The following is a 14,993-nucleotide window of genomic DNA, read 5'->3' as shown; positions in this document are numbered from 1 at the left end:
TGGTAGCCTTGCCGGTTGCCCTCTTTTACATGCGTATGGTAGCTCATTCCAGAACCGGACTATCTCCTTATGAGGTTGTCTTCGGTAGACCACCAAATATTTGGGGTACGCCTATGCCTAGAAAATTTACAGACGTTGACAGTAATATGCTGACAGATTACCTGGCTTCCTTGATGTCTGCACTACTCTCTTGTCGTTCACAGGTTGCCGCCTCTTTCCCAGACAACACCCAGGTTAAAGATCACGCCATTGTTCCAGGTGATCTTGTCCTTGTGCGTAATTTCGACCGGTCAAGCCCCTTGGAGCCGCGTTGGAAGTCACCGAAACTTGTACTACTGACAACGAGGACAGCTATTAAAGTGGAAGGTCGTAAGGGCTGGATCCATGCCCACCACGTGAAGAGATTTTACGGACTTGGCTCAGATTCCAAAGACTGTTTTGCGAAAGTTTTTGAGAACATTCCTGATACTGACACTAAACTCCCTTTTCTAGAAAAAACTCCGCAACAGGAGTATCGTTCTAAACTACGGTCTAGTAAGTCAGGCAGCGTTTAATTGTTTAAGTCCCCCTCGGGTGAAGCGGTTAGACAGGTTCCTGATATGTATGAGACTGTAGACCCAAATAGCGAGAGAGATAGACAGAGTCAAAAGAGAGACAAATATTGCAAAAATCTGCGTAGTCGATGCATAATCACTTTGCTCATTATGTTTTTTCTAAGTATTACGATTATATGTATAAGCTTGACACTACATATTTTCTTTCCTCCTCTTGGTTCACATGTACATTCTTCTTTCAATGATACTGTAGAGCACACATTCAGTGACCTGCCACCTCACGAACTATCCTATTGACTAGCACTGCGCAACAACACTTTTATCCGTATGTTACACCATTCTCACCAGACCAGCAATGTCAAGAATTGCTGGGTATGTGGCCGACTCCCACCTTACCAGAAAAAGAAGGGAGCTCTGCCCCTCTTTCCTTATCCGTTTTCGCACAATGGTTTGTGCGGAGCATGGTTTGCTTTAATGTCCTCATTAGACAGTAAGTCCACAGTTTCCCAAGGCGATTGGATATGGGGGGACCTGAATACAGTTATGAATAAAGCATGTTTCCCAGACAAGGACAGTCTTCCCCAAAGGACAGGGACTGATCTAGAAAATGAAGTGTACGATTTAGGAAATTTTTCCCTTAACCTCATGATTCTGAACGTCCAGTCTGAGACTAATTCAGATTTGCCGTTTATAACCGTCTTACCAGTGAAAGGTGAATTATGCGTTAGGAAAAATGGTTCAGTATATCTAGGACACAGTGATTGTAATACTGTGGTCGAATTCAGTGATAAAGGGAAGTCTACTTTCAAAGCTTCCCGCCATTCCTATTTTATTTGTGGTCAGACAGCGTATGTACGTCTGCCCTTAGATTGGGGTGGAACATGTTATATTGCGTTCCTATTGCCACCGGTATTTCTAGCCCCATCCAATTATCATTGAGATGCCCGTCTTGTGCATGTTAGACATAAGAGAGACCTTCCTCCTGTTATCGATTACTCTGAGTCAGCGTGGGACCAGTATAAGGATTACATTAAAGGATACTTATGGTTCATAGGTCCCGTCCAAAATAGTAAAATAATACGCAGGTTAACAAGAACTCTTGAAGCAGTAGTGAACGAAACTACTTTTGCCTTAGGTAACTTGACCGAAGAGCAGTCTGCTATGAGACTTGTTGTTCTTCAGAACCGCCTTGTTCTTGACGTCATCTTGGCCGATAGGGGCGGAGCTTGTAGAGTGATCGGCTCCAGTTGTTGTGTGTTTGTTCCTAATAACGCACCATCAGTGTATGCAGCAATAACAAGACTCCATAAGATAGCCCGTGAATTACATCAGGACCCATGGTCTTGGTCCGGCTTGCTCTGGAGTGTAATAGCGGGATGGGGCTGGACCGTATTGTCATTCCTAGGACTAGTACTGCTTATAGTATTCAGTTGCTGTCTCTGTCTGCAATGTGGCCCAGCGATTTGCTGCTTGTGTGCCACTGCTTGTATTCCCCGTCCACGTTCACGTTCCCGTACTCGAATGAAGAAAGACGAGCAAATGATGTTATATGAACAGATAGATGGTCTCATGAAAATAGATATATCCTAAAGGGCGCAGTAGGGGCCAAGGAGGGAATGAGGAAACAGAAATTTTTAGGTAGTCAGTGTGTCCCCCCACTGGCACCCTATCCATGTACCTATGCCCCATGTATGTCCCTGTTATCATGTAATTCCCTTCCCGTGCCTGTCATAATAATGCCCCTGCATTTCCGTCCAATGTTAGCATGTCAGTTATTAGGCCTTCCATGTATGTAATGTTAATTCCGCACTAAGGCCTACATTTCCAATGTATTTACATGGTGCACTTTTAAATATCGCGAAGCACACGTTATTGTGGCTCAGCCGAGCCAGGCCCTGAATTCAGGCTCCGAGCCTCTTCTGTCTCTGAAAGCTGTAGTTTCGGTATGCATCCCTGACCTCTACCTTACTTCCTGCCCAGCCGAGCGGTGCCCGGCTCGGCCTGGCCTGCCTGCCAAGACGGTATTTTGCCTACAGTTATCTGTTCAGCCTCCGCAAAAACACATTCCAGTCTAGTGAAATAGGTAAACATATTTCCGCCTGCAGAGCATAGGGCCCAGCCTTCCTGTCTCCATGCAAGTAATTTACTGAACCCGTTGCCATAGTGGGCTTATGGCCCCGCGCATTGCACGAAGAAATATATGCACCCACTAGCATTCAGTGATGAACGGCTTCTGCCCGAGAGACCTTTTACTTCAGATAATACATCCTCCAAACATATGATATAGAATATGCCAAAGGTGCAGGTCGTTCTGACATCCCAGACTCCAGACTCCTCTACTAGTGCTAAAGTCAAGCCCCCAGCTCTCCCCAGCTACACGTCAATCTCACGTCATGTTCAGTTGCGCACACATGTAGGGTGAAGGTTTCTGCTGACCCTGCAGACTTTCTCTATGCATCCACCCACCCATGACACTTCTATGACTCATCTGGTACACACCTCCGTGTACGCCTCCTTACACGCCTTCTTTTACGCCCATGTGTTCTTATCTCTCTCTCTGCACTTGTCACGCCTACTGTATTCATTGCAATTGTACGATTTTACTATATATACTGTGTGATGTTAAAATGTTAGATATCCCTTCCTGAACCTTAGTGGTGATGGAACCCTATTCTCAGTGACTCGAGTCATCTTAATTAAAGCCCGTATGACTCAGATACAACGGACTCTGCCTCTCATTTTTATGAGCTATTCTTTTTGTCATTAATGTATAGAAAAATAGTCCCGGTAATTTTATTTACCACGGTAGGATGTCCGCCTTCAGCTTGACAGAGAAACACCCCTGAATGAACTGGGCCCAAATCTTATCATCAGCGTCGGGTAGTGTGCAGGTGCTGGCAAGTTCTCTTAGTCAAGCATAGAACGCGTCCACTGATTCTTCAGAAATCTACCTGGCTTGGCTTAGAGGGAACTGCTCGTAATCAGGATTCATGAGAGGTTCAAAATGTGCAATGAGGGCTCACTTCAGGATACTGTAGGTACAAAGTGGGCCAGCCTCCACTACTGACTTTCTACGCTTTTGAATGGTGGTGCCCCCTAAATGTTGGATCATGGGGCTGCATTGGTCATTTTCTAGTGCCAATACAGCACCAGTACCAGTCTTTCCATCCAGCTGCATGTGCAGAGGGGGTGGGGGTCGGACTTCCACTACAAACAGCTCAAGGGCTGGTACTGAAGCCATCATGGGTCAAAAGAGGTGGCTGGTGTGCAAGAAAGAAATAATGGCACTAAACAGAACAGCCAGGCAAGTGCGATGAAAGACAGGCCCTGATGGGTGGAAAACACGCTATGGGTGATGAGCCAAGCCCCAAACACGAATACTAGGAGCCAGCAGACTCCCTCCCAAGCAGCAGCGAGCAGGACTATCGCAGTGGGATGTGCACCATGCAGAAGGAGTCTCTCCTCAGCATAAGCAGACATGCAGACTAGCAGGGGCCTATGGGAAACAAAGTCACGGTGAGAAGAGTGAGATGTACGCATATTGACTCCAGCCCCAAGCAGGACACAGGCTGCACCAGCACGCCAAGGGTAGCTGCAGGCGGCCTCCTTGCTAAGATCAGGACAGCGATGAGTGGATTGCGGTAGGAATAAGGTTTATGGGGTCACAGTGCCTTGAGAGCATGAGCACGCCCGCAGAAGGGCCGTCAATACAGCCGAGCAGCTGAGGTGTGCGGGGCGGCATGGAGCAACAGGCAAGGCTCCTGTAGTCATTGCATGTTTCTTTAAATCAAATTCCTCCTATGTATTGCGGAATGTTTTCTTACAAATGATTGTTCTAATGTGTGTACTGAAACTGCAGTTGGGATTCATTCTTGGATGAACCTTCCTTCCAGCTGCATCTATTCATCTTTGCTTAGGAATAAATCCTATACAATTCATTTCCTGGATTCCTCTTTATTTCCAATACATGTTACTACAATTTTGGCGACATGGATGGTTTTTGAAACAAGAAGAACCGAATTTGAAACAAGAACAACCGAATTTAAACTAAAGAAGTGACTGCCTCTTGTTAAATTTACTACTCATCGCTCTATCACCTGGAAATTTCCTCTCAGCCTGTGAGTACTTTGTAGTACGTTTTCTTTACTCCGTGTGCCCGTTTTTCTCCTTCACGAGGAGTAGTTTTGAACTAATTTAAACGTAAATCGTACTGGGCACTTATTTCGGAAAAGGCATAAAAACGTGATTCGTACCACTTACAGCCATATTCATCAACCTGAATTGCGCTCGCAAATGGCCAGATTCTGAGAATCTGGCCGTTTGCGAGTGCGATTTTTGCATTTGGGATTCATCATCCCAAATGCAAAAATCGCTATTTACGAAATCGCATATTTGCGAGGAATTGGATTTAAGGAATCTCTAATAGAGATTCCTTAAATGCAATTCATCACTCTAATTGAAATTGCAAATTCACAATATTTGGTCGCAATTTACCACAACATCTGACTTCGTGGTAAATTGCGAGAAACGAGTAAAAAGCACTTTTGTGCATTTTTTACTTTTGCATGTTACACACACACATCTCCTCTGGACATGTGTGTGCGCAACACCTGTTCAATTGTGCATTTGAGGGGTGCTACAGGGTGTCCTTTGGACACCCCTGGCACCCTTCAAATCGCAATCTTATTTGCGATTAGCAAATTGCTAATCGCAAATAAGGAATACTCCCCATTCATTCCTATGGGCCTTTTGGCCCAAAGGAATGAATGGGGAGTTTTTCCTTATTTGCGATTAGCAATTTGCTAATCGCAAATAAGGAATCAGTAGGAATCGCAATAAATTTTGGTAATCCTACATGAATCCCGTTTTGCGAGTCCTTAATAGCGAATCGCTATAATTCGCTATTAGGGCCTCGCAAAACGGGAGATTGATGAATCTGGCTGTTGTTTTGGAAAAGGCATGACATTAGAAATTATCTGGTTTGCATAGCGATGTTTGGATTTATTTTTTTTTCTACTTCAAACAGTAAGGTTTCTACATACTGTTTACCTTTGAAAGCCGTGCCGTAACGCATTCCTGACAATGGCGTCCTGCATTGGAACATGGTCTCGAGGGAGCTTTCCATCGAATCTCTTCTTGGAATCCCGTCTGTGGACGACGCCACCATCATCACGCAGCGTCATCACGTATCACGCCTTTCAGCGTGATAGCATCATCACGCGTTTACCTACATTTTGACGGCCATTTTGGAAGTGTGTCGGGTTTCCTTGGCAACCACCTGCGTTGCAGAAATTTTGGAACAGGCAGTATTTAAAGAGGAATTTAGCTGTACTTTTTTTTATTCAAATTTCTTCTTTTCTTCGAGTATAAGGCAGCTGGAAGTCTAAAACATTACTGGAGGACATCTTTCCTGAAGTGGTTATTTCACGATTTAGAGTTTTTATTTCATTATATTTCACTAACCCAATTTTTTTGGCAGGTCTTATTTAAAAGATTTAATTTCTTTTTCTCTCTATGCCAACGGAATCTGATGCATCACAAAATACTACGCTTGTAAATTCTTCGAATGTACATTTATCTTCGAATCTGCAAATTAGCTCTCCAAAGGAGTTTTTATCTGTTCCTGGAGAACCTGTAGTTGCTTGGTTAGATTGGAAAGCTTATTTCCTAAATTATATAGCGAATTAAGAGGACGTCAATGGGGCATTTTCTCCTGAGAGGAAGAAAAGAATGCTTTTATATTCTCTGGGGCCAGAGGGGGTACGTATTTTAGAGGAAATGCACAATCATCATAGAGCAGAAGGAGATATAGATGTTTTTAAAACTGATTTATTAAATTTGGATGATCATTTTTCTCCGTCAGTATGCATTGCTGTAACTAGACATGCTTTTTTCCACAGGAAACAAGGCAAAAATGAATCTGTGGAAGAGTTTGTTTCAGCCTTAAAGAAACTAGCCAGGAAGTGTGAATTTGCCCAATTGCACGATGATTTAATCCGTGACCACGTTGTTATGTATACCAAAAACAAAACTTTACAGGATAAGTTGTGGGTTGAAGGGGACAAATGTCTTAAACATATTTTTGCTCTAGTCAAGAAAGCAGAATTGTCTGATCGTTGCGCAAAGGCTACCTTATCTCACGATAACAAGGTTCCAGAAGAAATTGTGGGGAAGGTTGTTGGAAAAAAATTGGGATTCAAGAATGTGAGAAATGAGAATATGTTAAAGGGAAAAAGATTTTCGTGATAGAGATCGGAAAAAATGTGATGGCAGTGAACAAAAAAAATGTAGTAATGTAATTTGTTATAGATGTGGCAGTTACTCCCATTATGCTACTTTTGAAAAGAGTTCTGCTAAACAAGCTAAATGTTTGGAGTGTGGGCTAATAGGTCATTTTTCAAGAGTATGTAACAGGAGAAGCAAGAAGGGGTCACAAAAGAAAGTCACATATGTTCAGTGTGAAGATGTTACTTCTGATTCTGAATCAGATAATAGTGATGTCCAAGTAAATATAATTCAAAAGAAGAAAATTGTTCTGAACATCAAAGGGGATTTGTCTTCTAAACCTTTGTGTCTCATTTCTTTGGGTGGCATCACAGTTCAAGTGGCTGCTGATTCAGGCTCTCCATTCACTATCATTCCGCAGAAAATGTGGAGAAGCCATTTTGTAGAAAAAATAGGTGAATGGTTGGAACCTAATGATGTGTCTGCAGAGAGTTACACTCGTAATGATATCAGTTATTTAGGGTTCAGAACACTCATTTTTCGATTTAAAGAAAGGCAAGCCACTGAGAAATTGCACGTTGCCTGTGATGGTCCACCGGTTCTTGGGTGGAAAGATCAAAAGTTGTTGGACATCATTCTCAACTCGAATAGCAAAGAGCAAGTTTTGGTCTCCTGTGAGAGTGTGGACACTAAGAAGTGGGTCTTAGAAGAATTTCCTGAGGTGTTTGGGTGTCGCATGGGGAAATTTAAAGGTTTCACCCATAAGATTCATTTGAAAGAAGGTTCAATTCCCAAGATACATAAAGCTAGAAACATTCCATTTATCATCAGGGATGAGGTTAAACAAGAATTGGACAAGATCTAAACAAGAATTGGACAAGATCTATACATCTACATTTACATTTACATTTAGTGAAGTAGTGTGGCTCACTGGTTAGAGGCGGCAGACCCGAGAGCAGAGGACGGCCCGGGACCAGGGTTCGATTCCCGGCGCGGCAGGTTTCTGGACCAGGGTCAGCGGACTCGATAATTCTCTCGCCTCGGTGCCCACTCTGATCAGCGATCACACTCGGCAACTCTGGGCATTAGCTTGCCTCATCTTCACTAACGGCCCCACCAGACCACCGGGGATGCCTGGTCTCACCCCGGAGATACCCATTAAGGGACCGTCTCTCAGGGAAGCCAGGAAGGGTTTCGCAGCGGTCGAAGCGCCTTGGGACCCTACGGGTAAGTAGTGCGCTATATAAATGCCTATACATTTACATTTCACAAGATGTTAGCTAATAAAGTCATTGAGGCTGCTGAATGGGTTTCGCCTTTGGTCGTAGCCCGCAAATCCAATGGCCGAGCCTGTTTGTGTGTTGACTTAAGACATCTCAATAATAACATTATTGTGGAACAATTTCCCCTCCCTAGAATTGATGAAATGCTTTCTTTAACAAGGGATGCGAAGTGGTTTTCCACTTTGGATCTTTCTTCCGATTACCACCAGGTAGTTCTGGATAAGCAAAGCAGACATTTGACTTCTTTTTGTAATCCTTTTGGTTGTTACAGATTCATTCGAATGCCATTTGGGTTGGCATCAGCCGCTGCGGTGTTTCAGAGGCTGATGACAAACCTATTCAATCACATACCTGTAGTAGTTGTATTTCAAGATGACATTCTCATCCTGGGGAAAAGTAAAACCCATCATGACACATTATTGAGGGAGGTTCTGTCTATCCTCAGGACAAATGGTTTAATTGCAGAAGGCAACAAGTGTAAATTTTCAGAAAAACATGTCACCTATCCAGGGCATGAAATTGAAGGGTCAGGCATTAAACCAAAAAGTTAATTGGTCGAGGATATTCTGAAGGCTCCGTCTCCCAAGTCAAAGGATGAGTTGAGGTCCTTTTTGGGTTTAGCGGAGTTTTATGCTAAATTTGTGAACCATTTTTCGCAAAAGACGTACAACATGCGTACTTTGATGAAAAATAACGTTCCTTTTTGTTGGACTGATGACTGTCAGAGGTCTTTTGACATCATAAAGGAATCGATTGCACGAGCTCCTGCATTACAGGGATTTGATCCAAAGGCAGAATCTATTATTACTACTGACGCTAGTGGCATAGGTTTGGGTGGTGTTTTGTCACAGGTGAATAGGGATGGCAAAGAAGTGGTGATTGCTTTTGCATCCCGTGCGTTGTCCCCTGCAGAAGTGAAGTACTCCGTCATAGAGAGAGAAACACTGGCTTGTGTGTTCAAGTTCAAGTTCAAAAATTTGTATAGCGCACTACTCACCCAGAGGGTCTCAAGGCGCTTGAGGGAGGGGGGGTACTTTACTTATCGAATATCCAAGTTTTTAGTTGCTTTCTGAAGAAGAGGTGGTTCTGTGTAAGGCGGAGGTGGGAGGGGAGAGAATTCCAAGTTTTGGCCGCTTAGAAGGAGAAGGATCTACCCCCCATGGTTGATCTATGGATGCACAGAATTGCGGCTAGGGCTTGATTGGACAATCGTAGTTGTCGGGTGGGGGTGTAAAAGGACAGGCGCGTGTTGAGGCATTCTGGTCCTAGGTCGTAGAGGGCTTTGTGTGTTTGGGTGAGGAGACGGAATGTTATTCTCTTGTTGACGGGGAGCCAGTGGAGGTCTTTTAGGTGACCGGAAATGTGATCTTGTCGGGGGATGTCTAGTATGAGTCTGGCAGAGGCGTTTTGGATGCGTTGGAGTTTTTTCTGTAGTTTAGCTGTAGTTCCGGCGTAAAGGGTGTTTCCGTAATCCAGTCGGCTTGTGACCAGTGCATGGGTGACCGTTTTTCTTGTTTTGGTGGGGATCCAACGGAAGATTTTTTTGAGCATGCATAGGATGTTGAAGCATGATGATGAGATGGCGTTGACTTGTCTGGTCATCGAGAGGGAGGAGTCCACAATGAAGCCCAGGTTACGTGCGTGGTCCGTTGGTATGGGTGCGGTTCCAAGGGCCGGTGGCCACCATGAGTCGTCCCAAGCAGAGGGGATGATCCTAAGATGAGGCCTTCCGTTTTGTCCGAGTTCAGTTTTAAACGGCTGTTCTTCATCCACTCGGCTACATCTTTCATTTCTTCGTGTAAGTTGGTTTTGGCGGTGTTTGGGTCTTTGGTGAGGGAGAGGATCAGCTGGGTGTAGTCTGCATAGGAGATTATGTTGAGGTTGTGTAGGCCTGCGATGGATGCGAGGGGACTCATGTATACGTTGAAGAGGGTGGGACTGAGTTATGATCCTTGTGGTACGCCGCAGATGACTTCGGTGGCCTCTGATCTAAAAGGGGGGAGGCGGACTCTCTGAGTTCTTCCAGCGAGGAACGAGATGATCCAGTCCAATGCTTTCCCTTTTATTCTGACGTTGCTGAGGCGTTGTATGAGGGTGCTATGACAGACTGTGTCAAAGGCTAAGGAGAGGTCAAGTAGGATGAGGGCAACTGTTTCTCCGTTGTCCAGTAGTGTTCGAATGTCATCTGTTGCTGCGATGAGGGCGGTTTCGGTGCTGTTTTTGGCTCGGAAGCCGGACTGTGAGGGGTCGAGGGATTTGTTGGATTCGAGGAAGGCGGCGAGCTGACTGTTGACGGCTTTCTCAATGACTTTGGCAGGCAATGGGAGGAGCGAGATGGGGCGGTAGTTTTTAAGTTCAGTGGGGTCTGCTGTGGATTTCTTCAGAAGGGAGCTGAGTTCGACTTGTTTCCAGCTTTCCGGGAAGGTAGCGGAGTTGAGGGAGCAGTTGATGACGTCTCGGAGATGGGGTGCGATGATGGAGTCTGCTTTGTTGAAGATGTGGTGGGGACATGGGTCGTTTGGCGATCCTGAGTGGATGGAGTTCATCAGGCGGATGGTGTCTTCAGTGGTGATTGGGTTCCAGGCGCAAAAGTTGTTAGAGGGGGGTTTTGGTTCGGAGGTGGGTGGAGCGGACTGGTCTCCGGACTGGTTTTCAAAGCTGTTATGTATGTCGGCGATTTTGTTGTGGAAGAATGAGGCTAGGGAGTCGCAGAGGTCTTGGGAGGGAGTGATGTCATTGGTGCCGGCGGTGGGGTTGGTAAACTCTTTGACGATATTGAATAGTTCCTTGCTGTTGTGGGCGTTGTTGTAAAGTCGATCCATGAATGCTGATTTCTTGGTGGATCGAATCAGTTGGTGGTATTTGCGGGTGGCGTTCTTGAAGGTGGTCATGTTGTCAGTGGTTGGGTTTTTTCTCCAGGCTTTCTCGAGGGTGAGACAGAACTTCTTGGAGTTCTTAAGGTCATTGTTGAACCAGGGGGATTTTTTGCTACCTTGCTTGATTTGATGGTTTTTCAAGGGTGCTAGTTTGTCGGCGCTGTGGGTGATCCATTGTGTGAGGTTGGTGGCTGCTTGGTTTGGGTCCAATGATTTGGTAGGAGGGTTTTGGTGGAGCAATGTGAAGAGCTGGTCGGTGGTAATTTTGTTCCAGTTTCTTCAGGGAACTGGTTGTGGGAGGTTGTGGGTTGTGGTCTTTTTGTAGTTGAAGTGAACGCAGCTGTAGTCCGTCCAATGGAGAGCTGTGGTGTGGTTGAAGGAGATGTGCTTGCTGGAGGTGATGATTGGGTCGAGTGTGTGTCCGGCATAGTGGGTGGGGTATCAACAAGTTGTTCGAGTCCGAGGTTGGCCAGGTTGTCCAGAAGGGTGGTGGTGTTGCTGTCATTTTTCTTTTCCAGGTGGAAGTTAAGGTCTCCCAGTAGAATGTATTCCTCAGAGGGGAGGGTGTGTGGGCTGATGAAGTCGGTGATGTCTTCCCTGAATTGTGTGCGGGGTCCTGGTGGCCTGTAGATGAGGGTGCCTCTGAGTGTGGTCTTGGGGTCGGTGTGGATCTGGAAGTGAAGGTGTTCGGCGGTAATGAGGTTGTGGTCGGAACTGGTCGTGATGCGGATGGTTTTCTTATGGACGATGGCGATGCCTCCTCCTGTTTGGTTGGTGCGGTCCTTTCGGATGATCTTGTAGCCATCCGGGATGGCTATGGCGATGTCGCGAGCTGATGAGGCGTTCATCCAGGTTTCTGTAAGGAAGGCGACGTCCGGCGATGTAGTGTTGAGTAGGTTCCAAAGGTCAATGGCGTGTCTGTGGACCGAACGGGTGTTGAGTAGGATGCATTTCAGATGCTTAGTGTTGGAGCTCTGTTTGGAGTTAGTGGATTTGGTGTGGGTCCTGATGCTGTCGAACTTGCAGGAGTGGCAGGTGAAGAGTCCATGGATGTGTCCTGGGGCGGCATGGTAGCAGTTTGGGATTCGTCCGGGGTTAAGTGCTGAGAGGGTAGCGGCATCGTACGTTATGTGGGTGGAGTGGATTTTGCGGGGAACAGGGGGTCTGGCGCTGGGCGCTGTCCAGGCGCGGATGGGCGTAGATGGGCCTACCTTTGGCGCACCTTCGGCGTGCATGGGGCGCGTCCGCTGCGCGTGAACGCTGCACGCAAAAGCATCTGTCATAAGTGGATAGTGGATGGGGGTGGGGCGAGGGAGGAGCAGCTGGGAGGCGGGAGCGGGGTGGAGGGACGGACTGGGAGGCAAATAAACAACAAAATGGCAGCAGAAACAAAAGCAAAACCAGCCTAAGGAAACACTCAGGCAATGCGATATAGCGCTACGATATAGCGCTACGATGTGGCACAATTTAAATGCAGGCAATGTTACAGTTCAGTGCAGCGCTACAATACCAATCTGGCACGATATGAAAGCAGGCAATGTAGCAGTCCAGCGCTACGAGATCAGGGAGCGTGGGGAGCGACCACCTCTGTCGGAGTCAGGATGGTAACAGCGCTAGTGAAGGCAGGACGATTCCTATGCTATCTGTGGGAGGGAGGAGCAGCTGGGAGGCGGGAGCGGGGTGGAGGGACGGGCTGGGAGGCAAACAAACAACAAAATGGCAGCAGAAACAAAAGCGAAACCAGGCTAAGCAAACACTCAGGCAATGCGATATTGCGCTACGATATAGCGCTACGATGTGGCACAATTTAAATGCAGGCAATGTTACAGTTCAGCACAGCGCTACAATACCAATCTGGCACGATATGAAAGCAGGCAATGTAGCAGTCCAGCGCTACGAGATAAGGGAGCGTGGGGAGTGACCACCTCTGCAGGAGTCAGGATGGTCACGGCTATGGAGTATTTTAGGAAGTTTGTTTGGGCAAAGAAGTTCCTTTTAAGGTCTGATCACAAACCTTTGACAAAGTTGTTGACTACCGAAGGTCTTTCTAGAGCTTCAGCCAGAATTGCGAGGATGTCCATGAGAATCCAAGATTTTGTTTATGAAGTGCAATATGTTCCTGGAGCTAAGAATGTAAAAGCAGATTATCTTAGTAGACATTCTTTGCCTCTCAAAGAGATAGCACCAGACCCTTGGAATGATTGGTGTGTTGCTCCTGTTTTTGACAATACTCCTACTCTCTCGAAGAGCACATGGGAGGAGGAACACAAAAAAGATAATTTGTTGCAAACTGTTTCTGATAAACTTATTCAGGGATGGGGTAAATTGGACAAACTGGATCAAAATTTAAGACCTTTCTGGGAAGTCAGAGACAAATTAAGTCAGGATGGGGAGTTTCTATGCAGATCTGAGAAAATCATACCTCCAGTGGGTATGAGAGACAGAATACTTGAATTGGGGCATGAAGGTCATCCGGGAATCACTAGAACGAAGAGAAGTATTAAGATGTTATATTGGTGGCCTGGGATTGATGTGAGCATAGAAAGATTTGTTCGCAATTGCATTCAATGTGAAATCTCTGACAAAGCACAGAAAACCTTAAATCCACCTTTGTCATCTTTAGAATGTCCTGCTTTACCCTGGCAGAGTGTGGCGTTGGATATCATGGGACCCGTTATTTGGCAAGATAATGCTGTAGGGCACATTTTAGTGTTGGTTGATTTGTTTTCAAGATGGCTCGAAGTGGAAGTTGTATCTAGGGTGGACACTCAAAGTGTCATAACATTTTTGGAAATGTGTTTTTTGAGAGAGGGTTTTCCAGCAAGTATTCTGACGGACAATGGTGTTCAATTTAAATCAGACTTAATGAAAAATTTTGTAACCAGCACTGGAATTGAGCAAAAGTTTACCGCATTGTACCATCCTAGGGGTAATTCTGTAGTTGAAAGTGCAAACAGGATGCTTAAAGGTGTTTTACAATTGGCGAAAAAGAGTAATAAAAATTTGGATGATGAATTGTTTAGATTGATCTGGTCCTATAGGGTCACAATTCATGACACTGTAGGTGAAAGTCCTTTTTGTCTAATGAGAGGGAGATTTCCTCATTCTAAAATCAATCCAGGATGGATTGGTAGAAGCAAAAGAGTGGATTGGGATGCTGACAAAGTTCAGCAAATCTATTTTGAAGTCAAAAGACAGAAACAAAAATTATTATGACAGGAAACATGGCACCAGGGAGGTAAATATCAGTGTTGGACAACTGGTACGTGTTAAGTCTGCAAGGAAGGTTGGGAAGTTACACTCAAAGTTTTCTGAACCCAAAACTGTTGTAAGGGTTATGAAAAATACGGTCCAATTGGATGATGGCACGATTCATCATATGAGTCGGTTTGCTTTGGCTGGAAAATCTGGTTTAGAAGGGAAACTCTGCAGGGATTTGGAAAGGGATTATTGGTGGTTGGATGTTTTTTCTCAGTTTGAAAGGAGAGATGGTGTTGTGAGTGAAGTTTCTGAAGCTCAGGGTTCACAGGTTCCTGCTTCTGAGGCTCAGGGTTCACAGGTTCCTGTTTCTTTGGAGTCTTCAAGTGATGTGTTGACTGAGGGTACGTTCTCTAACACCATAGGGACACACGTTTCACCACAATCTACTGCTCAACCTGCTGGTCAACTTACCAGTTTACCTCAGGGTGAGAGTTCTAATCCACAAGATGGTATCACTTTGGAGGGAATGTCTTTACCTGTTAAATTTACTAGAACTGGGAGAGAGATTGTAGCTCCAAAGAAATTTGATGATTTTGTTTGTTCTTGATTTACTTTGGTTCATCATTTAACATTAGTTTTTTTGTTTTCCTATTTTTGTTTTCTTTTCTGAAGAAGGGGGATGTGTAGTGATTGCATGATTCTTTAAATGGAATTCCTCCTATGTTTTGTGGAATGTTTTCTTACAAATGATTGTTCTAATGTGTGTACTGAAACTGCAGTGGGGATTCATTCTTTGGATGAACCTTCCTTCCAGCTGCATCTATTCTTCTTTGCTTAGGAATAAATCCTATTCA

Source organism: Lissotriton vulgaris, chromosome 7, assembly GCF_964263255.1.
Source record: "Lissotriton vulgaris chromosome 7, aLisVul1.2, whole genome shotgun sequence".
In the NCBI taxonomy this organism is placed as follows: Eukaryota; Metazoa; Chordata; class Amphibia; order Caudata; family Salamandridae; genus Lissotriton; species Lissotriton vulgaris.
This window is presented reverse-complemented; position numbering follows the sequence as displayed.